The sequence below is a fragment of the Parasteatoda tepidariorum genome, chromosome 11, assembly GCF_982258835.1.
Source record: "Parasteatoda tepidariorum strain Cologne lab strain chromosome 11, Ptep-v5.0, whole genome shotgun sequence".
NCBI lineage: Eukaryota > Metazoa > Arthropoda > Arachnida > Araneae > Theridiidae > Parasteatoda > Parasteatoda tepidariorum.
The window spans coordinates 59,087,578-59,115,560 of NC_141765.1; the positions used below are offsets into that span (position 1 = coordinate 59,087,578).

Genomic DNA, 27,983 nt, shown 5'->3' on the forward strand with positions numbered 1-27,983 from the left:
TTTCCTTATTCGTATATATTTAATTTGCATACACTAGTCATTGAATTTATTCACGAAGGGAGCATTTGAAATAGCTCAGAAAATTTTATAAATAAATCAATATTTTTAAAAAAATAAAAAATACCTATCATAAATCGAAAGTTTCGAAAACATTCTTTGTGTTATAAAAATAAAATAAAAAAATGAATAACGTCTGCATTAGCATCCGTAATATATCTTTAATATTAAGTAAGTTTATATCATCATTTACGAACAAGTTAGTTAGTGGAAAATTGAAGGAGTTTTATTCAAAATTAACTGTAAGAAATTTGGTCAAAATTGCAACAACTTTTATTTATATGTTGAATGAAACTGCTGATTTTAAAACCCGATATTTTTCATCCACGATATTTTTTTTACTTCGTCTTGCACAAAAAAGAATGTGTTCGCAACGGGATAAATTTACGATATTATTGTCCTGTAGAACTAATATTTTTTAAATAGTACCGAAAAACTAATATATCAGTTATTTATTACTTTAAATAAAAAATATATAACTGCGTTTTTGTTTCAATTTTTTGGATATTTTTGTGTTACACAACTATATTTAATTTATCTATGCTCATATTTTATTTAAATTTACAAAAAATGAAAAAAAAACTATGGAAACTATATGGTAAACATTTTGAAAAAAGTGGCACTGATGACAAAGTTTGCTGCTAAAAATATTTATTTATATATTTAAAATAAGCTTACACGTCTCTTCAAATATACACATATCGAAGAAAAAAACTCAAAGAAGATTAACATATAGAAAAACTTAAAACTTAACTTTGCTGGATTTTGTGAACTTGAGAAAACTAATCTTTTAATATTTTCTGAAAATGAAGAGATAAATTAGGTATAGTCTTAGAAGTATGCATTAAATATACACAGGAAATAATATGGAATGCATTATTCAGAATCAGGTCATAAATTTATTTATAATTATTTCTGGTATCAGGGTCAATAGTTAAAACTTTTAAATGACCATAGAAAACTTGAAAAAATAGGTTATTAAGCACCTTAAAAGGCAACTATAATTTTATATATGGTCAAACGTCCCAGAAGAATCATTATTATGTTTTAAAATTGTTTGTGAAAACAGCAAATTGGTTTACAGTGTTACGAAACTTCGTTAATAAAAAGCAATATTTCAGATAAAATGTTATAAAGTCAGTATTCTAAAACAGATAGATTCATCTTTGCATTATATATAGGTGGTACAATTAAAAGGTGATATTAATAAAAAAAATATGTAGATGTTATGCAAAACCAGCAAAAAACACGTAAAAGCCAAAAGTTGGATGTTAAATTGCTCTCTATCAAGAAAAAACATCTAAAACGCTTAATTTAGTAAATATTTTTGAAACTCTTCCTTTTTCAGTTTCAACCTTTAAAACAAACGTTTCAAATCAAGATGTTTTGTTATGTCCCTTTCAAAAAATTGTCAAAGAAAAACAATTTTTACTTTTATTTTTGTCCTTATTGGCTTTATATTTCTGATACATATGAATTTTTTAACTAAATTAATACTTTTTAATAGATCTATGCTTTCAAAGAATATATAAGACTTGAAACAGTAGTTACAACCAGATTCCAGAGCCACATTTTATGCTGGTAAACATTTGAAATGTTTGTCTTAAAAACATACTGAAAAACGGGAAAAAATTTTGTTTACTGGTTTTAAATATCATTATTTAATGGAAAAAACAAAATCTACGTAAAACATTCTTATATAGTTTCCAGACATAAGCATATGATTATTTTTCAATGTATAAAGCTTAATAATGATTTCAATCAAAAATATCTCAGGAAAACTGTGGTAGCTCTATGCCAGTTAAACGATCAATTGCACCACCTTTTTCTAATTCATTAATACGTAAAATTTTCTTCTGTGTTTTATATTCTATTACCATGCACAATTTCTTAAAAGTTAAAGAGATGTTGAAATTATTTTTTATAAAAATAATAAATATTTGAAAAAAATAAAACACTAAATTCATTCAGGATTAAAAAGTGATTTTGGATCTCAATTATGATTTTTTTTCTTTTTTAAATCTATATAAATACTGAAGGAATAATTTATACAGGACCTGTTTTTTATCACTAATATAAATGAAATATATGTATATATATATATATATATATATATATATATATATATATATATATATATATATATATATATATATATATATATATATATATATATATATATATATATATATATATATATATATATATATATATATATATATATATATATATATATATATATATATATATATTCCAGTTTGTTTACGACCTTCTTAAAAGTTTTTGAGAAGCAATTGAGGTTGTATAATGCTACAATGTGATCTTTATTGGAATGATCAGTTTAACTTCTTTGGATCAACAGCTTAAGAAGCTAGTGACTTTTCCTTTAAAAGCTGACAGTGAACCATTTGAGAATTTCTCAGGAGTTGCCAGGAAGATTCTAGTGGAAAACGCGACATACTTTATGATTTTTCCCAAAAGGCTTTGATACTTTTTTAAAATTTCTTTTTTCCTCACCTGAAAAATTAAAGAAAATGATAAGTAAAACACCAATAAGTACTCACAGAAAAAAGCATTTATGTGTTGCAAGATATGCTTTAATGAACTGCAAAAATGGTTACATTGCTCTGCCTAATATAGAATAGTGAAAGAAAATAATTATTATTTTTTATTTCATTAATGTCAATTATGTAATTCATTAGTGAGTTCGTTGATTAGTCTTTACGAGATTCTCGGATAAATTTCAGTAGTTACATTCGTAACATTCTATGGGGCCTAACTAGTATTGGCAAAGCATTAAGACTACAAAAACAAAGGCATATTTCCACAATATGATGAAAGAAGAAGGAGAATTATGAGGTCTAAAAAAGCTTCCTATTTTCAGGAAGTCATATAATTAGAAACAAACGAAATGTCAATGGAAACCTGCATTAAAAGATTTTTTCAGTATTTTATTGTAAGATAAAAACATAAACTTTAATCTTTGAATCCAATGTTTGGAATAATTTGCAATTAAAAAAAATTCTGTAGCTCAGCTACTACATACAGTAATAAAAGTGCTGCATTAAAAATTCTGTAAATGGTATGACCTAATAAAATGTCAACATTTCGCCAATGCCAAAAAGACCACCTGACTTTTCACTAAATTTAAAAAATCTGGTTTAGTTCGAGTTTCTTAAAATTATTAATAAAAATTTAGAGCTTTTAATAATGACCAACTTTGAAGATAACTTAAAACTCTTTGCTAAACTCTGATAGACCATTGACTGGCATTTGAGATTCAGTAATGTTGACTATAAAAAAACGGCATCAGGAGTTTTTAACCCAGAAGCAAATTTGAACATATTGGTTAAATTTCGGATCATATAGTGAGTTTTCGAATAAATACTTTATTTTTCTTTGTGCAGATCAGAAATTCGGGATTACGATCAGGAATATAAAATGAATGTTGCAAATTCAGATATTTTAGTCTTTATATAGCAGATCGTATATTATTAAAATATTATTTGGCAATAAAAAGTCTTCTCTAGATAATATTTTATCCTTTTATCTTAAAAAAACTTAAAAGTAATATTAGAACTTCTCCCCAATCATATATAGTATTTATTTTTTAATAGCTTAAAATTAGCAGTTCGTTTGATGCAAATTAAATAAATAAATTCCTTACTGATATTTTTTAATAATGAAAAAAGAAAGCAATGACACTTTAAAGCTAATAATTCAAATAAGATGATGGATGATGATATTTATCGAATCTTTCATAATTATTATAATCGTTTCCTTTAATTAGCTTTTAAATTTATTCATGTTAATGAAATCAATTTCTTAAAGATAAATAAATACTTGTGTTAATTTCAGATGGTCATTTCAAAGTTTGTTTGCCTTTGAAAGTAACATTCGTCTTAATACATTTTTTATTTATTATTTTAGGTTATGGAAAGTTCAAGAAGAATGATTTCTCTAAGTTCAAGAAAAGATCCTTAAAAATTAAACAACTAAAAGCTCTGAAGAATACATTTACACTATTACTTTTACTTAGTATGTATAGCTTTTGAAGTTAATTTTTATTGTATTAAGATGTTTGAAACATTTTTATGTATTTAAATTGGTCGAAATAAAATTAAAATTATGTTTGCTCTTAATTGATGATTTTCTGCCTTATTTATTTAAATTTTATCATAAAACAATTAATTCTTGATAAAAAATAAATAATATCGAATTTAAAATCAAATACATTAGAACAGTTAAAAAAATGCTCTATTTATGCGTTTTTTTGACCTTTTTTAATATCCGTTAAAATGTCTTTAAATTAAAAGGTCTGTTGTAAATAAGGTGAAAACTATATTTTTCGTAAAATTAAAAAATACTGTTAATAGAAATTTGTATGAACATTTAAAGTTATTACACTATAAGTAGATATTAATTTAAATTGTTTACAAAAAGATTATATACTTTGAAAAACGTGAAGCCTGTTAATTTCATCTTTACAAGTAAACCTTTTTGAATGTTTCTTCTAATATTTTTATTGATCTTTGGTTTTGTGGATTCCCAGCATTTATTATTAAGTTAATATTGCTTCAATCATATCTTGGTTTCATTCGATCTAAATATATTTTATTAAACAAAAGCATATATTAATGTTTCATAACTAACAAGTAATTATTAAGTTATCGGGGGAGGAGGAAGAGTGCAATATTCATAAAAGTAAAAGCAACCCAATCGAAAGAATTGTGAAAAATAATAAAGATTATTAAGTGTTTAAGCATATTTAATATAAAAATATTTGAAGCTAAAAAGAATTGTGATTATTGTGCCTAAATAAACTAAAATTAAGAAAAATTTACTCAAATGTGTTATGAGTTGAAGGTAAATTTTAGCTTTAAAAATGTTAGATTTTTAGAGCTAAAAATTATTGTTATTATTATTTTAAATTTCTAAATGAAAGCTGGGGATTTTTTTCCTTAATTTAAAACAAAATATTGTTAAAATGTAATTATGCCATAAAAAAAGATGATCTTTATCTAACATTATTTTGATAATTGAACTGGCGAAAGTCATATTTGACACGTGCCAAATATAAATTATATGTTCTTATTTATATTTTCATTGTCATTATAATTTATTGTTATGAAAATTAAAACATAATAATAACAAAAAATTAAAATTCTAGTTATCTAAAAAAAATCTAATATTTTAATCGTTATTGTTCAATGAAAAATACGTATATAAAATTAACCACTCATATTTAAAAATATCTTTACTAGAAAACAAAGTATAATTATTAAACAACAATGTATGTTCAATATATATATTTTTACTATTCAACAAACAATAAATAGTAACAATAAACATATAATTAATCATAATTCCTATTTTATTTAGTAAAATATCAAGTAAAGTCATTTCATCGATGATTTAGCTTTGGAAGAAAAGTATGAAAAATTAATAAAAGTGTTAAATATCTCAAAACTCTTCTTGATACGACATTTCAGGTGGCTATTACCCCAACAAAAATATATAATAGAATCTGTGTTTAAAACAAGATAGAAAATACTGTATAAACTGCTTACCAGTTCAGTTAGACATTAATTGACAAAAAACTATGTAAAATTGCAGCTGAGTGATTAAACATTCCTTATGCTAACTCCAATAGTCACGTATAATTACAATTATAACTAATTTTCACTCTTGTCACTCAATTTTCTTATAAATTATTATTTATTTTTAAAATAGAACATAAAATAAACTAATAAATAAAATTAAGCATTACTGCTCAATGTGAATCTATAATATTTTATATCATCTAAAACTCTATCACTATATTCATAGTTTTGTATTTTTATTACTAATATTTTGGTCTTTATTAACATTTTTTTAAGCAAATTTCATAGTATGCTACGAAACATACCCTATGTATTGAAGCTTTATTTCAAACATTTTAAACTATAATAAACAAACGATACATTTCTCATTATTCAAAAAATAACTAAGCCAGAATTAATATTTTAGTTTAAAAAGCGAAACTATTTCCAAGTTCAAATTAGGATAAGCTTAGAATTATCATATGATATAAGCCAGAAAGCACGGAATAAATTTTTAAAATGCTTTGAGGCTTCGTTCTCTTGCACGCATTATCATTTAAAGTTACAGAAGCTAAAATGAAACTGGCGCTAAAATAGCAAAGTATTTCCATCAAATATTAATGTTTCATCTGCTTTTCTAACCTATTAGTGGGACAGAAAGTTGCTCTATATTCTCTTGAGATGTCGGGTAATGATTGTTTATGGTTTAAGAAGCAAGCTTTTTCAAATAAAAAATCGATCCTGTTTGAGTTTAAATCTCTTTCGTGTGAATTCATTGCAGTTTAAATTATATAAATAAACAAGAAATTGAAGAGCCTTATAGTTAGTATTGAATGATTTTTTTGACTTTAAGTAATGAAAATTATTTCACATTAAAATAAATGAAGAAAATGTTAAATATTCGAATTTATATATTAATTTAAATTTCTATTAATATTATTTTCACAATTTGCACGCTAACACAAACATAATTTTCTATTAATTCTTAGAATCTACTTTATTTTATATTTTAGTTAACGAAAAAATTCAAATTTAATAAAAGCAAATATTATACATTAATTTCTATGCAAATAAAAAAAATAAAAATATTAGTTTTAGCTAAATTTAAAATGTTTATCAGAAAAAGAAAGAGTGCTATTTTTTTATTCGTTTACTCACTTCTGTCATATCATTTTAATAGAAAATGGTGAAATTTGTTTGCAGTTGTTATTAAGATCAATATATTTTCTAAAATTCAAGTAATCATTCAAGTGGATTACTTAAGATCATTTCCTTAATATCAATAAAATATATGCATTTTTAAGATTTTCATATTTTAAATGTTTTCATTTATCAATATTTTAGTGAATTTATTTATCTATTTAAGATTTTATACCTCCCTTGAAAGAGGAGAATCCAAGTGTATGCTTTCTATTAAAAATTAATGAGCAAATTAATTTTTTAACAACTATTCATACCCTTTTAATACTTGATATTTATCTTTAATTAAACTTCATTTCACTTTATTCTTTTTTTCGTCTATTTTGTTGTTAGAACTGGTTAAAGTATTTGAAAATTTTACTCACCCATTAACATCAAACTTGATCTAGAAATGATATCTGTATTAGATGTGTTGTATTTAAAATTGAATAATAATAGGATTCGATATTTATTAATATAATTTTTTAATTATATTTATTGCTGACATTTTACAATTACTTACAATTCCTGGAATTTTTAAGCCTAATAAATTATTTCATGCCAATAATTTAAAAATGATACTTGCGCATTAAAATGTATTTTACATAGATAACTATGAGATGAATGTAATTCGTGTGGTAATTATGGCAAAATGTTTGCCAATATATATATACGTATATATATATATATATATATATATATATATATATATATATATATATATATATATATATATATATATATATATATATATATATATATATATATATATATATATATATATATATATATATTGTTCTTATAATAACTTTTACTTATTATAATATAAATTACTCAACTACTCAATAATCATCAAACTCAACTATTAGTTATAAAAACTCTAACTGTAAGTATTATATCAAAATGTTGTGAATAAGCAAAAGATATTTCCGATTTGTAAATCAGACAAACTCGTTATAAAAGACTTTAAGTCTTAAAGTTAGCTATTTTTTTGGTTATTAAAAAAAAAGAACATTGTCATTGTAAAAAAAACACATTTTTGTTAATAAATTGTTTTTTAGCAGTTCTGAACCGAAAAAATTGATTGGACTTGAATGCTTTAGATACAGCTAAGAAAATTCATTTATGAAAAAAATTAAAAAAATAAACTTTCTCAGTATACAATGTAGATATCATGTACGGTTGTATTGTCAGCAAAAGGCACTTTTTACTAAAAATCTAAAATAAAATGATCGAATAATACGAATAAATTTTTCTTTGGTTTTAGAAACTACTTTTATTGTAATATATTTTGAGTAATCACAGTGCATAGTTCTATAAAATATTTGATATGAAAAGCAATGTGCTTCAAAACATAAATATTTGATAACATGATCACAAAAATATTTTAAATGAGATTCGTTTAAATAATTATGAATAAAAAAATGTTAAAATCTATCATTTTTAACTATTTTTAATTAATATTAAGAAACTGCAGCTGTGATAAATTTGAGTGAAAAAAACTCTAGCTATTTTTTCTATATACATATTTTTTTAAAAAAAAATTCTTCTTAAAAAAATGCTCGTGTGACGACGAGATGGGATTATTTATTATCATAAATCTGCTTTTCTTCCGTTTACTATTTTTTCTTTTGCATTAAAAAATAATAAATTTATTTATAAAACAGAATATGTGTTAGTTTATTTTTCTTGTTTATTTCCTATGAACACATTTTTTTAAGATCTTGTTTATCAATTGTAGCATCAATTTCAATTTTATTTCATCACTTTTATCCTTTTTGAGTTTATAATTTTCTTTATTACTCCTTGTACAGTGTTATATTTTTAATTAATTTATTTTAAGCTTCTGTTGTGGAAAAAAACTATAAGGCTAGGATTTTTTACCACTTACTAAATGTTTCCATAAAAATTGCTTGACCAATCTCTGGGATTTTTATTGTCTATTGTAATTCCTATTCAATTGATTTAATGAGTTGACTTTTGAAGTAAAAATAACATAGCGATGGATGAAGGAAGCACGTGTTAAAAATCTTTGCCCATTTATTACCGTTATGAAAAATAATTGCTTGGATATGAATCATGCGTACATGAATGTAGAGCTGTAATATATTTCTATGTATCTGCGGTATGTTTCCGATTCTAAATATTAAATTTAAAAACTGGGGCTCTATCATCTCAACATCAGACTAAATAGGAATAGGGGAAGCTTTATCTATATGACATCACGTCTATTTTTCAAACTCAAAACTCCTACAACAGACACCTAAACCATAAAGATAGTGAATCTTAGTTTTGAAATGTGTGGGCATTAATTTTTCTTGAGAAAACGTTTATTACAATTTTATTTATGCAAATGTATTCCTCGAACTCAAAACTTCTTTCTTGTAAAGCAGGAATGTAGGCCGGCATAATGAGGCTCCCAAGCATCCTTCCTCCCAACGACTCATCCCGATCGGTAGGGATGCTCTTTCTTTCTCCTCTCGGATGCGGATCGGATGAAAGGGGGTGAGATGAGAAGGGGGTGAATGATTGGTGCACCCAAATGAAGGGTGGCTGGGTATAGAAAAGAAGGGGCGGTAGAATGAGATGAAGTTGATGGAAATGAAGTGCATTCATTGGAGGAGAGCTTGCATGTTTTGTGTAACAGGAGGAGCCCCAGGAGTAAGGTAAGGATTCTAAGAGGCTGAGCTTTGAGAAAAGGCAATTGGACTTGCGTCCAGCAATAGCATCCACCATTATAATGAGTATCGATTCTACCTTTCATAGTCATGCATTTTTTAAGAGCTTAGGGAAAGAATTTTGCTCTCGCAGCAGTTGTATGTTAAAGAGAAATTCCTTCTCATTATGCAGAAGGAGCCAACCCTTTTCGGTGATTTTTCTTTTGAATACTCTTCCCCATCTTCTCAGAGTAGAGCAGGAATCTAGATGATAATTCCTTTTATCTTAAAACAAATAGCATGTTTGTTGTACATAACAATTATACATGCTCTATGCATTCTAGAGAAAGCGTACAAATACGAAAAGAGAGTCTTATGCGAGGCATGCTGTTGTTATTTAAACATTCGAAATGTTAAGAACATTTTTTAATCCTAAATTATACGACGATGAAAACAATTTGAAAAGGAGCCGATTTAAATACATTTTATGTTTGTAATGCATTATTAATCAAGCGATGCGGATTAGAGATTATTATTTGCTAAGTTTTAAAACTGAAACAACTGTATAATTTACTTGTAATAAGTTCCTAATTATTAGAAGCGTGTTTGTTTGAAGGACATTTTTAAACATTTGTTTGCATAAAATAAATATTACATTTCTGACTAAAAAGTTATTTGACAAAGCTGAGGTTATAGATGAGAGGATTTGAGTAATGATTGCTATTCCCATTCTTTTAACTTCTATTTATAATAAACACTGATATTAAACTAGATGCATAAATTAATTTCACTAAACACCTATGGAAATAAAATAACAAATTAAATTTGCAGATGATAAATATATATAAATTCTTTACTCAGTTCTTAATTAAAATTAGAGCAACCAAAGCATTAACATAAAAATTTATTTGTGCAATAAAATTATGCACAGCTAATATAAACTACTCAATTGACATGATATTCACAAAGGAATGAATAAACACCATCCATAAGGAAATTAAATATGTGAATGCTGTCCGATTTTTACTCCCAGTGTCTAAAAATTATCTTTTATTCGTGCAATCTCCAATACATGCGATGGCCATGTAATTGAATTGGCTTTAAAAAATATGCAATATATATCATTTTTAAATAAAATGATTCTACAGCACTGATATATCAACCGACTCTATCTGGCAAATAGGGCTGTCTATGGGCTGAGAAGATTTATTAAATGTAGATTTCTTTCTAGAAAAACGAAGTCCTTAATCTACAAAACTCTTGTCCAGTCAGTATTAACATATGCTTCTGAAGCTTGGACAATGTCAAAACTGGAGGAATATTGTATCTATCTCAATATTTGAAAGAAAGATTTAGGGGAGTATACTTGGCGGTGTAAATGAAAACAATAACTGGAGAAGGAGATTTAATTTTGAACTGTACAAGATTTATAAACAACCTGAAATTATCAAATACATAAAAATAAATAGAATGAATAGGATAGCCCACGTGATTCGAATGAGTGATGACAATAAAATATAAAAGACACCTGCTTTTTAGACTCACTGGAACAAGAAAGCGGGGAAGGCAGCGGTTTAGTAGACTCAGTAGAGTCTGATTCTCTAGCAATTTATGAAAAGAATTGGAGATCAAAGATAAATCGGAAGTTGTCATGCAGAAATCTTCAGAGGAAGGAATTGGCTCATATTGGGCTATCTGGCTAACTATGATGATGATGATGATAGGCAAGTCAGTTTGCCGAAAAACACTCTCATCATTATCCACTAAATATCACAAAGATCAGAAAATATTTAAAAAGCGTCGAGAAAACGAATTATTAAACTTAAAAACTTATAATATTGATTTTAAGTTCAGTAAAATATAAATATTTGCCCTCATTAAAGATCAGAGGTTCTGGTTAGGGCATTTTTTATTACTTCTTTTTGATTTTGAATGTTTATACGTAGAAATTATAAATATGCCTAAATCTTCTATAACATAAATTTAAAAACCTGACAGAGTATAATAAAATTAATTTTCATTTTGTTTTTTCAGAAATCAAACCTTTGTTACCGTTTGTTGAACTTGAAATTATCAACGGCTATATATTCTTTCTTTCCCCTTTCTTTGGTTAAATTAAGATTATATTCTATACACACAAACTCTGAATAAAGTCTATGTAATATTTTAAAATTATATTAGGTCAAATCAAATTTGGAAGGAAAAAATTTATGAAAATCACGTAATAACATATAATAATAAAAATGATTTAAGAAAATTTATGAATTCACGTTTACAATAATTTAAAATTTTATATTACGATAACATATAAGTATGCAATATTTTAATGTTTACTAACATAATCATTTTCATTTCAGTATTTTTTGAACAAACGTGACAAATGCTTGAACAGTTACAGTAAAACTTTTATTTAAATGAACAAAAAGGCTGTTTCTGGGATATAGAAATAAAAATGAACATAGAGTAAACATGCAAAGAAACTTTTATTTATCAATATTATCAAATTAATATCAATTTATCAAAATAAATGTATAAATAAATGCGCAAATTTTAAGAGCAATAGCATAGCTTTTCCATATAAAAGAAAAACAATGAAACACAATATCGAGAATTTCAATAAGAATAAAAATTGCGTTTCATTGTGTTCAGCACCAAACTGGGAAATATATTATTTATTTTTTTCTCACATTGAGGAATCCTCGGAAATTTGAACAGGACCCCTTCTATAATAGAAAAGCGTGATAATGATCCGAAATTTCATATTTGACATTTCCAAATTTTCATAAAAACTTTCATAAAAACGCTTACAATCAGACGTTGGAAGGTACCAAATTGCTCGGACAAAGCTGCGGCTTTGATTTAACAAAGCTTTGAGCTAATGAATAAATATTTGCTAAAGGATAGTTGAAAGAAAACTTATGAAGTTGTGAAAAGTAGATATTATTTTTCAAAGAGTTAATTATTAAATCAAAATCTAACAACTTAACTGATCAATTTGATTGGTATTTCTGGGTATTCAAACATATATTTTTTTTTGTTCAAAAGTACCTCATCACATTTACTTCAGCTCTATGAAGAACAATTCTATTCAATAAAATGTCTGTAACAATTAAAAACTAGAGATTAGGCAGAATTTAGTTAAATATTCATCAAAAAATTAAAACACTAAAGAATAAATTTAAAAAAATTTCAATGCCCTCCTGGAGAATGACCTTACATCATATAGGCATCTGAAGGGCATATTTGTTGGCCCCTCTTTCAGAGGAACCATATTAGGTGGCCCAACGTTGCTCCCACAGAAATGATAAATAGTTCAGAGCATGAAAAAACATCCATTCCTTGACCGGGATTTGAACCAAGAACCTTTCTGATGCAAGGCCAGTTGCCTGACCCCTACACAGGTCGGTCGGCTAGTAAATTTAAGTAGTAAGCTTAGATTCTTAAATTCGATAGTTTAAAAAAACTAACCTTGCTTAGACTGCAGTATTCAAAAAATGAACTAACGTGACTTTACCTACCTGAAGCTTTTGAGGAACAATTATGAGCTTATACCTGTATCAAAATTTTTAATTATTAAATTAGCTAAAAAATTCTATTATTAAAATTCCATTTCATTTATTTTAATCTTTCCCTCGATTCACAGCTTTATATAAAATTTGCACTTACCTTATATTTGGTTTTTAAACAGTTTGATATTTTCCCACATTTCCACAGCTTAACTTAAAAACTTCGAACAATTATATACCAGAACATTTCAAAGATGTCAAAGTTAGATTAGAATCAGCATTAAAAAAATAAACAAGTACGACAATTTTTCTATTAATAGTAACATAACATAGAAAGTTGTAAAAATACTATAGTTCATTAATCCTTATACATATTATTTGAAGAGAATTAAATAATAAAAACAATTAAAAATTATTGGAATGATACGAAGAACAAAAAAAATCTACCTTGATTCACAGTGTTGCATATTAAATTGAAAAACATTAAAAACACATTTTTTTAAAGAATTAAAATATTATGAACTCATTATTCTCAATATCATAATGAATTTTCAGAAATAAAAACATTATGTCAAGTGAAGAAATCGTTAATACATGTAACCATTCTCAATGCGAACTAAAAAAAGTACACAACTCAATTAAAGATTTAAAAAATGATTCCGTTATTTTTTTATCCAGTTCAGAACTTCAAAATTTTATTTTATTTTCCTCTGAAACCATAAAGCAATGTTTAAAATATCAAATAAAATATAATTAGAAAAGTAATCAGTTGTGTTATGCTGAAGACTATTAATAATAATAATACATTATATTCAATAATTCTGAATAAAGATGCATTTCTTTGACAGATTTAAATTTTTCAAACTCAAAATATTCCTCAATCAGAAAAATATGGTTCCAATAGTTTGGTCAGAACAGCAGTTGAAAGTTTCAACTCGTAATTAGTAATGCAAATTTTTTGCTTACTTTGCCACAGGTTTTGAAAGTTTGTAGATCACAAAGAACGTAAAACTCGTTCATCCGAATAAAATGTTACAAAAAAATTTTTTTTTTCCAATTAACTTTATTGATGGTCAAATTTCTTTTCTTAAATTCAAGATGAGCACATTTTTAAAATATTTTAATTTGCATTATCTTAAACAAAAAATTCTAAAATTGAAAGGAATCGGTTAAAGATTACTTGAGAAATAAAAGTTATAAAAAAGAAAATATATAACTCGTTTGAGATAATAAAAAACACAGAAAGGGAAATTAAAATTAAGGTGTAAATTGAGACTCTATTTTCCTTATATGTGACTACAAGAAAAATGAACTTTCTAAAGCAATATACCAAAATAAAAAACTTTCTAAGCCTTACACGACAGGAAAATTTCAGATTTGAACCATGTTTTAAAACACATTAAATGCTTCAAAACTAATATTATATTTCACTACTATACATGTTATTTCTAAGATATCAAACACGTTCTTCCCATGGGTTTCGGTTTCTTCGACTCATTTAAATCCATTTCTAATTTCTCTGATTGGACTAGAAACCATGAAGCATGAAATTGCTCTTAACTCCAAAGAGGGAAGTCGTTGAACATTGAAGAAGTCATATCACGAAATGATTAGACCTTCTCAAAGAACACGAACTTAGTCAAGACTCATTGCTTGTAAAGTATCTGTAGGTTACTTAGATGAGAAAGTTTAAATCGAAAAATGACCATGTCATTTCGTTTAAGTGCATCTTAAATTAAAATAATAGTACATAATATACAACATTATATTAATATTAATTATACAACAGTATATTAATATTAATTATAATTATTATTAATTACTGTATATTAATTCGTAAAATGTGATGAAAGTACTACTATCTGTAATTTAATAGCAATAAGTGCGTCATTTGAATGATATTTTTAAATTTGTTTCATCAATGCTTTGAAAAATGAGTAATGAGGCTTAAAAAGGTTTATATAAAGTATTTCCATGACACTAAATATTTTTGACGTAGTTTACTCATCCATTTCTTTTTTAAATAAAACTTTATCCCATAATTACATTATTGGTTTTCTCATAATCGAGCAGTGTTCAATAGATGCTTAATAGCAGTTAAGATTGATTGCTATGATTTTAATTTGGATTCATCATACTAAAATAAGTGGAATAATTTCCAATACCTTTAATTCTCTAAGACATTGTTTCATTAATTTGTAAATCACAAATGATGAGAAAAAAAGACATTATTAATAAAATCTTTTGCTCCGAATTTGAATATATGAATGAAATATATTATTTTCATTATATAATTTTCGTTAGATTATTTTCAATATAGTATATGTTTAATATCTTGTTTTCAACATGTAATGTAAATAATGTTCAATATATTTTGTTCAATATACTGTGCTCAATATATTATGTTCTACATATTCATAGATAAAATTTTTCAACTCAGCTAATAATAACACTTATTCTTGCTGCATTCTGAGCTTTTTATGTGATTTTTAAGTAGCATGAAAACAAATAAGCAATTAATAAGACTTGGAAGATTGCTAATTATTTATTTACAAATCAATAAATGCTCACACGATTTCCTGCCCTTAATTTATCAATACCAATATATTTTTTAAAAAAATAAATCTAAAAGCTTTTTCAGAAATATTTTTAAAAACATATTACCTAAATATTTACTTTTTAAGCTCTAATGAACTGTATCATTCGTCATTTTCGATGAAGATATGCTCCTTGAATTTCTAAAAGAATTTAAATAAGTTACACAGAAAGGAAATTAAATTAAAGACAGTAAAAGCTGCTTATAGATCAAGTAAATTGATAAAAAATACGTATATTAGACCAGAAATAAAAAAATAAAAAAATTAGTAAAATGCAAAAGATATTCACTAAAAAAAGATTTAAAAAATGCTCCTTCAAGTGTCTCTCTCTTCCCTCACTCTTTAGTTTTACTAATAATTTGTTTTTAGCTTATTTTCGCCTTAAACACATTTTATAACGTTCATACTTATATCAAAAATATTATGATATAAAGATCGATTAAATTTCATCATATAATATTATTATTTAGTAAGAATGCATGATTAAAAAAAATATAAAAAATGAAATATTTTTGTTGGTTTAGTGTATCATTGTATTAATACATATATATTTCAAGTAATTCTTTCTTAAAAAGAAAATTTTCTTCCGAAAGAGATCTTTCACAAAATGAAATATGTTTTTTAAAGAAATATTTTAATCTTTACACATCATAATTGAAAATTGGTTTAAAGAATTAAATAAATAAGAAAACGTTTATCATGAATTTGAAAAAAAAATACGGTTTTCAGCACAGCATTAAAAATTATATTTGTAATACATAATGTTATTAATAATAAAACACGCATTATTATTGTTATTGCAATAAAACGAAATTATTTCAGTTAAAGTTTATGTATGCACGAAACATATCTCACGCTTTAATAGAAAATATTCCAATGTGCATTCTTTTCGATTAAAAAGAAAATGTTGCTCAAGATTCGTAATGTAATTTCTTCACCTTACCATCAATATCCTCCAATAATTTTAATAGAAGGTTCTTCGCACTCTTTCATATTGTAATTTTTGAAGAAGGCAGATACGAAAGCATTGCATAAATACCAAGAGAATTCTTAATGAGAAGTTGGCAGGAACTTTATTTGCTCAAGAAGTGATGCTTAAGAAGGCAACTGATCGGCATAATTTCGTGTAAAAATAGACTGCAAGATTCTACCTTCAAGAAACATCTAACTATTCTTCAAAGAGTTATTAAAAATTTGCTATCGAAAAGTTTTCTTGACATGTTAGCCTTTAGATACAACGATGGATGGTTTAAAACCTGCTTTACCTGATCATCACAACTTAATTTTAAAGAGATGTTACGAAGAACTGTCACTTTAAGTTGTCATGAAGAAAACTATTTTATTGATGTTTAAAGTTTCATCTCGTATCTGTTTAACAAGTTTAAAACTTAATACTTGTTTATGTGTGTATTAGAATTAATATTATGTCATATCAAATAGTTTCAGAAAGAATTACCTTTTTTTAATCTAATGAAAAGACAATTTAAACTCATTTTCGTTTCATTGCCATAGCATTGCCAACGTCTAACTGTTATTTTGAGTCATGAAAGTTTAAATATTGAAAAGCTTTATTCACATGATCGGATTTTTATTCTGTGGTGTACGGCTTAAGAATTACCTCATCTGATAATCAATACTGAATTTTAAACTGATCAAATGGTGTGCTGTCACTTTTATACGTCTTGAAAAAAATTACTTTTGCTTTCTTATATTTGTATTCTATTCTAGTATTGATTGCATCATCTGTTTATCAAGTTTATAAATTAATACCAGTACTTATTTAGGAATCAGAAAACATTATATTGTATCAGTAACATTACATTGCATAAAATTGCTTATTGAACAACGAACTTTGCACTTATATAATGTATTGAAAAGAAAATTTAAAATTTCATTTTTGTTTCATTACCATAATGTTGGTAATATGTTGATAATATCTATTCTTTAAAGATTTATGAAAATCGTGAAAATTTTATTGACATGATAGCCTTTACATTATGTTATACAATGTATGGAGTAAGACTTGCCTTCCCTGATCATGCTAACCTAATTATAAGATTAGGTTGTAATGATCAGGGAAGAGATCAGAGATGGTTTTACTTTTCATTTTTAAACAGATTAATAGATACCAAAAATCAAAGCAGAAATTTTAATCTAAAGACGAATTTAAAATAAAATATTGTAAATATCTATATTTCAAATATTATCCACTTATACTTTTTATTGTTTGAGACATAATATTTAAAATATCGAAAATAATTACTATAGAGAAAAAAAAACGCATTCGAAGCATCAGTATTAACTGAAGTTCAATGTTAGAAATACTGTTTCACATAAAAGCATACTTTTTTTGTATAATATTTTAAGGAGTGTGTTAATCATATTATTATTTCAATATCAAAGCAAATCCCGAATATTTTAAATTTTTTCTGCAACATATCCGGTAATATCATGCGTTTATTTCCATGCCATATCCAATATCAAATAGTATCTGAGTTAATTGGATATCTGGGTTATAAATTATATTTATATAGTGAAGTGCAAAGACAATTTTTTTTCGATTAGCAATTAGTATATTTTTTGTTGGCATTAAACCCAAGCTTTTTTTAACCTTACAATTAAACATTAAGAGATATTTTTAAAATTTTTTAATCCTCAAGTTGAGTATTTAAAAAAATGAAATGAAAAGAAAACAATTGAACAGGTTATGCTCAGCAGCAAATATAGAAAATTGAGGTTTTCAACCAACATATCATAAAACTGGTTATCAATGAAAAAATATATTAACTGATTTGTAATGTTTCTGTCCATTCAAAAGCTTTTTTTTTTCGTTTTGTAAATTCAAACGGCATCTTGGCATTCCCCTTGTGTTATTCAGCTTAGAAAATACTTACAATACAATTGACGAGAAAAAAACTCGCATTTGCAGAACTGTAACTTTTTATAGTTTATAAGGTAAAGGAAAATATGTAAAACTCTTTCTAATTTGCAATATGGTAAAAAAAAAATTATCTAAAAAATGTCTTAGAAAATCTCTTATTTATTTTTCTCACATTAAAGGTCGCAAATAAATCATGCAGGGTAGAGGGGGGCACATGTGAAATTTTTTTTTTATTTCTTCAATTTTCAAAAAATATCATCAATTTCTCACAGTAAAGAACTCCATATGTTTAAATAGTCTTTTTTTTGACTTATGGAATTTTTTGAGATTTTTCAATAAAATATTTCCTTACTTTATGATATTTTAGAAAAATGACTGGGGCACATATGAACATATGAACATATGATGTCTGGGGCACATATGAACAAGAATAAAAACACAAAGCTATCATCATATTTCAAAGAAAAAAAATCTTTAATATAACAGATATAGATACACATTATACTGAAGGGCATGTATACTATGTGAATTTAAATTGTACAACAGTACTGTCAGTAAGAAAAGAAATTTTCCGCTGTACAATAATTTTTCTGCAGTTGGGTTTTTCGCAACTTCATGCCATGTTCACATGTTCCCCCCTCTCCCCTATCAGAACAATTCTGACCGTGATATAAAATTACTAATCTGATAGTGATGGAAAATTTTAAGAAGAATTTTTTCTAAAAATGAAAAAAAAAAAAAAAAAAAAAAAACGAACTAAATAAAATAATCTTTCAAATTTTTCAGGAAGAATATGAAAAAAATTACGGCATAAAACATTATCTTATTTTTCTGAATTCATCTTATTATATTTGCCCATTTTTGATCAGTTAGGAAACAAGTATTGTATAAATAAATTTAAAAAAAAAACTTTTCTTTAAGTTAAACTAAAAAAATAAATAATCCTGAAAAAAAAATTTTTTTTTTTTAATTGCAAGTTGTTACATTTGTCTTAATACTTATATGTTCGTTCATAATGACTTTTTTTTATACTTTCTTCATTATGTAAACAGCGAAAACAGATCACCCTGTACTTCTTACGTTAACTGCCTTGTTTTTTCAGAGAAACCGTACTCTACTTTTATCAAAATCACATTTTATGCATTAGCAAATTAATGCTTTTTATGTATAGTTTGTAATGCTAATTTTTAAAGCATAAAAATTTAGTTCAAAAGAATTTTGAAATTTCAATGAACAAAATGAAAATAACAGAGAAAACAATTTAATTTTCACAGATTTTATGTGCAAATACATTCATGTATATCTTCACCTTTTCTTAAATTTCTGTATCCGTAGCCAGAAAATATGCTCTAACAAACACAAAAGATGTCCTTACAAAAGCATATCCGAATTTAAATTCATTGTTCAATTTTTTGTTACACTTCGTTAAATTTTATTATTATTATTTTGCCAATATTAAATCATATATTCTACAATGATATTTTTGATCTTTGTAATATTCTAGATGAGATCTTTTAAAAAAAGTGAATTTTTAGCATGAACCAATCTTTTGATCTTTTTTGGCGAAAGGAAGTCTTGTGCTTATAAAAAAGAAAGAGAATTAAAAGAAACTATCTAACGTGCATGTGTAAATTATTATGAATTGTAAATTGAAATTTGGTTTTATTAAAAATAATTCCAAAAAATAGTTCCTAAAGTGACTATTTTAAAACTTTTTGGATGACACAAATATGAAAGACAGTATTTAGATGCTGTTAAAGAGGAAGTTTAAAAAGTTATGTTTGTTTAGTTTCCAAAAGACGTTTTTGAGATACCCTTCTTAATATCAGCCTCTAATTTCTTGCTGGTTCTGTAGAGAACTAGTTAAAATGCATGATGTTTCAGCAATTTAAACTACCAAATACAAACATTTGCTTCGATGACTTTAAATGGTTTTTATTAAGTGCAAGTGAACATGTTTTTCTTGCGTAGGAGCTTTCACTATCTAATCCTTCAACCAGTGCATTGTCCTTTCTTCACAATTCATGTTCAAAGGCATATGAATTAAATAATTCAAGTTAATTTATTTGATAGCAAAATCCCTTAAACCGTGCTCAATTGATTATAAATTCTGATTTAACAAGTTTCAATATAAGTATATTAATATTTTAAACACGTTTTACTAATCAATAGTTCCCCAAAAAGAGATTAATAGAATTTATTTCAAAATACGTAATTACTTAGAACATGTTAAAATAGATAATTAGACGTAGCTTGACTTCTTTCTCGTTAATTCAAGCTGAAGGCATAATATCTAAAAATTTCTCTTCCTGGATTCTATATATATCGAGTGAACGTCAAAATGATGTGCATCAGAGTAACTTACGAAATGGGTGGAAAGTTAAGATAAGCGCTAAATAACGATGCCCATAAGTTTCCAAACTTCCTTCAAAAAAGAAAAGCGAACTGCTTTCAGATGGGCTACCCAACATAGAACAAGAAGAAACTTGGCAAAATCATTAATTGTCAGTGAAAAATAGCTACTCTCCCTGTAGCAATCGATGTAGCTATAGCTGAAGGGTTGCTACTTGAAGGGAGGGAAAGAAGTATAACGAAATGGTCAGGGGAATAGTTTGTGGCCAGTTTTGATGACGGACGTTTCGCTGGTCATATTAGGGGTAGGGGACAGCGCTTGCGCCCAGTTGCCCAAGAGAGGAGGGAATTTTTCTTCGTCTTGGAACAAAGTTAGTATAGGATCGATGGTATGGCAAAATGCCAAACAAGGGAGGCCGGATGGGGGTTCTGGCTAGAATAAGAGCCCCATGAAGAAAAATGGCGGAGAGAAAATTCATTAAGGTCCCTAGCGTCAAGATGATAAACAGAAAAGTTCATTTAAGTGTTAAAGTTTGATGGAGTTGGAAAGTTTTCGCTTCAAACTAATAGTTTTAAGCCGCTTCGATGCATTCGACTGATTTACAGTCAGAAGCTCGGAGCTGCATTTTTGAGATGCTTTTCTGAAGAAGTTTTGATCGCGTGTTGTGGGTAATTAAAAAAAGATTCCAGCCTTACAGGTGGCAGTTAAACGGAATTATCCAGAAGGGGATATCTTTATGGCCTGTAATTTAACAAGCAAAGTTTCTCTTAGCTTTCAAATCACCATCGTTTGTTCTGCTATGTGTTTTTTTTCTTCTTTTCGATTCCTTACAAATGAAGTTATTCTTCGCGACAGAAAATCACTTTTTAATTGATTAAGGAAATTTTTATTTTGAGTATTTTAAAATTTCGTGTGCAAAATTATTTTAATTAATACATTTAACCGTTTGTACAAATATATCGTAAAAAAATTTATTTAATCTTTTTTCGTTTTTGGAATCATGGTTTCTTTTGAATTATTTAATTTTTTTTCTTTTTTTTTTTTTTTTTTGAATCCACAGATTGTTTGTAAAGACTTACGTCATGAAAGTGTATTTTAATAACAAGAAGAAGAAAAAAACATTTAAGCAAAAAAATTCAAGAAAAAAATTGATGCCTCAAAGAAATAACAAACAATCAACAAAGAAATAAAGAAATAAAATGCACTGCATTTTTTAATTATTATTAAATTATAAGTTTGGTCAATGTTTCATTATTTTTTATTTGTTATTATTATCATTTTGATTATTATTTTTATTTATTTCAAAACATTTATTATTTAGTTTAAATATAAAGTGTTCATTATAACAAACAACATTATTTAGTTGTAAGTCTTAGTATAGTAGTAGTAGTAGTAATTAGTATGAGTATAGTAGCAGTAGTAATTAGTAGTGACTTCTCTGAATTATTTCTATAATTTGACTGAAAATCTGTATTTATCTTAAAGTATATTTTAAGACATCCAAAGTAACCTTAAAATATCCTAGCAATGGTAGATGAAGCAAATAATGTGTTTTAAATTTAGATTAATAGCTAAGTCTGTTTTATAATTTTTTAGCATCAATTTATTTTACTAAAAAAAAAAGAGGCATTTACTTACTTTTTTTTTTAATATTTCAGGTATTTCAACATGAAAATCAAGAGGTTATAATGTGGCACGACTGAAATCAAACAAAATGTTTATAAAGGTTTATTGAACAGATTTATTGAGAATATTGATTTAATTTTTAAAAATATGTAACGAAATGTGTTCATTTTTATATTTTGCTATTATTTATTTTTGATTATTGTTAGTAGTTATTGTAATTATTAGACGTTATAAAATGTATCATATCATAATCTTTTTTGAAATAAATTTCTCATTTCTGCTGCTTTTCCTTCCTGTTCTGTTCATTTTTTCAGAAAATAGATTTTATTATGAGAAAATTTTGACTATATAAAAAATAGATAAAATTACTTTCGAGAAACAATTGTAATTTTTAAGTTTAAAAAATCGCTCAACCCCACGTGTTATTGGGACGTAACGTCAGCTGTCTACAGTTTCAGATTTCACGATTTCCTTAAATGTGAAAAAAATTGCGGTTATTTTCTCATTAAAGTACCATTTTCAATAAAAAGGCTTTACTTTAGCACTTTTTAGAAGAATATTTTTTTCTCAAATTATCAAAGTTAACATTGGAGCCAAATTCAATGAACTCACAAAAAAATACACCAATTATATTCTGTACCACTTCTAATGAAATACTGTGCAGTTTTTGACTTGAATAAGAGAGTCTTATGAATTGTTTTACGTAAAACTAATAAAATAACACAATTATTAAAATCGTTACTTTAATAAAAATTTTCAATTTAATAAAAATGTGTTAGGCAAGACAATATTTTTGATCATTTGACGATTCTTTATAATTTTTTTATGCAGCAACATTTCTGTTAAAACAATTTAAAAGCATATAAATTATAATTTATTAAAAAAAAAAAATTGCACATTTTATTGAGTTACAAATCAAAAGAAATATTCTTTAATTGGTAACTGCAAGTGACTTACCAATTTTTTTTTTTCATTTTGTCTCCTTCTTCCAGTTTCTAATAATTATCTTGATTTTTCATTTAAATTTAAAATGATATGAGTTTAATTTAATAATGTTTTCTAATTTTGATTTGAAAAAGTGGAAGGACCAACTTGCAGAGTCTCATTAACTCTACTTAATCATAAACTGATACACTACATCAAATTTATTTAGTTGAAGCCTATTGTGTAATATAACATTAAATATAAACTAATCAAACACCAACTAATTAAATTATTAACCCTCATTTGTGTAGCATGGCATTATTTTTCCTCTAATATCATGTGACAGTTTTATCAAGACGTTCTTCAAGTCACTTAATAAGTATTGATAAGTACTTAACAAGACACTGATAATATTTAACAAAGCTCCAGTGTTGTACAACAAAGAGTCACTAAAAATAAGATTCCAGCAGCCGAGTTACTTGTTATCATTTTCCTATACATTGTCCTACTTTTTCATGAAATTACAAGTGAACATCGTCACTTTTTTGACACACAATAGAGTTTTCAAGTTTCACACGCGAGGTCACATTTTAAGTTATATGCGGTTGCAGGAACAAGAATAAGAGTAATCCACGAGTTTATATGGGTATTGACTCATTTTTTTATCCGAAAGGGGAAAAAGAGGAGTGAAAGAGTTAGATCCGCACAGAAGGCCTTGGGAGTAAAGGGGAATAGAATTGAGGAAGTCTCCCCTTTTTCCGTAAGAAAAAGTGTGGGATTTTTCTACCGGAATTACTTCCGCGTTTTAAGAAGTAGGTCACCATACTTGCTTATATATATTCTCTAACAAATCTTACCTAGAATTCATTTTTAAATTATTTCGAGGTAACTAGCTTTTGTCTAAACATAAAATGTAAAAATTATTGAATCAGAAAATTAAAATCAAAGTTTAAAAATTAAAAAAAGAAAATTTAATAAATAAAAATAAGAATATTTGAAAATTAATACCTTCCTACTTCTACACTTAGAAATTTTATGGTAAAATGATTTATAGCAATTTATTTAATTGTTATTTGAATATATTCAGCCAATGCAGTCAAATATTCATAAAAAAGATGATATACAGACTGTTAAGTGCGAGAAAAAACGTTTATTGATTGTTCTTACTTAATATGGATTCTATCCACGCCAGTTAGTCCCACCTTATGAAGCCATTTTGTTCCATGCTTATGGTAAATACTGTAAGATTGTCGATCTGTCAATCTCATGACAGACTGCCGAATCCCAACATTGATACCACATTATTTCTCTCGATCCTTTAATACATGAAGGAGCTTTTAGTATCCTGCACTCTTCAGTCAGTGACTCTAAACAACAGTCAACCTAGACTGAATACGAAACTATCACTCATGCATACATGAAACAGCATGCACAGAGCTCAAATGCTTGTTTAAGTTTTATTTTTATGGTTTAAAAACTATATAGGTTGTAATTGGTTACAAAAAAGCATAGTTTTCGATTCACAGTTTTTAAACCATAACAGTTGTAAGGAATTTCAAAACCGCAAATGTGAAGAAATGTTCCTTACCATAAAATTATGGTAAATCGAATGGACAGACTGCTAACGGTTATTTTACTATAATTTCAGAATAAAAATTCTAACAGTGTACCTACGAAATTTCTGTTATTGTGACACAAAAAAGTTTTGCTTCGCACCACGTCTATAGTAGCAAACTTTAGAACAATTTTAAACTCAAAAAGAAATATATATATATATATATATATATATATATATATATATATATATATATATATATATATATATATATATATATATATATATATATATATATATATATATATATATATATATATATATATATTTCCCTTTAACAAAGTATTTTTTATTAATTTATTGGTAAAAAAGTTGGAAATATCTAGTTTTATTATGTCTGGTAATGTAAAGAAATAATAGCCATAAAAAAGAATGAATAAAAATTTTAATATTTATTTGCTTAATTTTCCATATATTAATTTATTTTCAACTTCCAATACTGAATAAAGTCACCAAAGCATATCTGTATTTTTAAATTACAACTAAAAAAGCAATTTCCTTAGAACTGACAAAGAGTCATTTTAAGGAAGGTACTTAAATGTGAAATATTATTATTTTCTGAGAAAAAAATATTTGAACGAAGACGTAAGTTAATTTTTTGGACTCTGAATTGACTTTCTAAATAATTTTTGCACACAGTAAAATATAAACTTATCTACTGATGCTACTTGTTAAGGATATTATCATGTAATCATCCTATTTAAACTGCATACTCCTTTTTTGAGTACTGATGTAAAATATATTGATGTTTTATTGGTTCAGTTAACATCGTAGTTCAAAATTGACCATTTTGCTTGGAAAAATATTTTTTTAGATATTTATAGAAAACTTTTGCAGCAATTAAAATTAACTCTTGCCACTATACAGAGTTATAAGTTTGTTCTAAAACTATATTGAAATTAATATATAAGCTTAATTTTGGTCAGAGCTTAAAGTTTATGTATGTATTATGCTCTTACCTTTCTAGATCTGTGCTAAAACAGTAATTTGGTAGAATTTTTGATTCATTCGCATAAATATTTGAACCTTCACACCTCATTCAAAGATAAATATATTAGTTTATGAAAAAGTTCTAAAATTTAAAGAGAATAAAAAAATTCAAATTCTTTTAGCCCAGAGAATAAACTTAATACGCAATAAAATATCATATATAAGAAAAGAAAATATATAAAATCGGGTACATGAGAATAACTTATTTTTTAAAATTGAAGTTTTACTTTATTCAAAAGGCCTCAATGTCAGCAAATCATATTCTTTTCAAAAATTATTTCCAGGTACAAAAACAGAGCATTCAGTATTAAAAACTTACTTCCAGACTTTTATCATTAAAGTAAAATAAGAAAGAAGTTCGCAATAAACATATTTAATATTTTTTAATCAAATTTCAATGAAAATACCTTTTAACATGCATTTTAAAGAAGAAAAAAAATTAGATTTAAATTGAAGGAAAAGATTTGCATTAATTGCAAGCCAATTTTTGAAGAAACACAAGTATAATCAAATTTTACCAAAGCTCAAAATGAAATTTTATTTTGCTTGAAAGGACCTCTGTAACACTTAACACTTGTAACATGTTCAAAGATGCATTTTTTTTCCAAATTTTTACTCATTCTCCTATCTTTTATCATGAATTCATTTTGCAATTTATCAAATTTACGCAACACATTTTAAAACATGTGTGTACTCTGTTTTTGAATTAAAATAAGTTTTTAAACTTTATATTTTTAACCTAAGAATGAATAAATTATCCGAAAAAATCATTCCAAATATAATCCATATTGAATGGGATTTGTGAGGAATTTTTACCTTATAACTGTTAATCTCAGACTTAGTTCGAAATTAAACATGTTTGACTTTCCCTAACACAAAAAATTTTGCTATTTGTTTATTAAAGGAATAAAGGAAAAAAGCGAGCACCTTTGATAACATAGCACAAAAACTGTATTTAAAAAAATGGACAAAGCTCAAAATTAATATTTTAGAAAATAAACATAGCCCGATACTCGAATTCAAGAAAATGAACGTAGCTCAAAATTTGTGTTTATGAAAATGGACACAGCTCAAAATCCGCATTCAAGAAAAGACATAGCAGTTGATTACAATTTTAAACTTTCTTATGAATAAATATTCTTTTTTCAAAGAATAAACTATTCACTTCAAATAAATTCGTATTATTATGTCATCCACTTGCATAGATGCCTTAGCACATTTGTTTTTAAATTAGTCTTTTTTAAATGAAAAAACAAACTGTGAATGCTAACAATTGTTTAAACAAGGTTGTCTGTCACGAGTTATGAAATGTTATATTAGTAGTAGTAATTTAACGTTGTAAAAAATTATATTTTAAAAACCATTAACCGTTTAGAGTTTTGAACACGAAAAGCTAACTTGAAAAGTTATATCTGCAATATAACCAGCAACCACAACTCAGAAATCTGGGGATTGCAATCATTATAATTAGTGCCTTAAGGGTAAAGAAATATAAAGATAAAACAATTTGCTTCGTTCTTAAAGTTGCGTTTTAGTATGTCAAAATTTTTGTGTTGCCATATCTTAAATACGTAATTCGCTTCCACGTTCATTCTTAAATTCATACATATTCTTAAAAGTATATATTTTCCTGAACAACCAATTCGATCCATGCCCATTTTCTTAAATGCACATTTTGAGAATAATAAAGCTCCCACTTGAATCTAAGGATTGTTTTTTACTTATTACTATTCAATCTTAATGGTTTGAGAGCATGTTAATTTTACATTTTGAGATTTCGAAATCTCAAAAAAGTTGTATTTTTAAATTTTTTTCCACAATTATTTGGACAATCCTTTTAAAATCTTAAATTATAGTATTTAAATTACAAAGATTGAATTAATGCAAAAATTTGAAATCTTATAAATAAAAAAATTATTTGACCATTAATAAAATAAAAGATAAACTATAATAAATAATTAAATATAATAAATAATAAAATATAAAAAATTGTTTTATATGATTTTATTTTCAGAT

General features: G+C 25.8%; 1 long non-coding RNA gene across 3 annotated transcripts in view; it reads left to right on the plus strand.

Annotated features, from left to right (window-relative positions):
- Positions 1-22,653, plus strand: part of LOC139427143 (uncharacterized) — a 199,362-nt gene extending 176,709 nt beyond the window's left edge. For all 3 annotated transcript variants that reach the window (XR_015430479.1, XR_015430481.1, XR_015430480.1), the window contains exons 3-4: positions 3,988-4,095; positions 22,471-22,653. This is a non-coding gene — a long non-coding RNA (uncharacterized LOC139427143). The remainder of the gene's footprint in view (positions 1-3,987; positions 4,096-22,470) is intronic.
- The last annotated feature ends 5,330 nt before the right edge of the window (positions 22,654-27,983 follow it).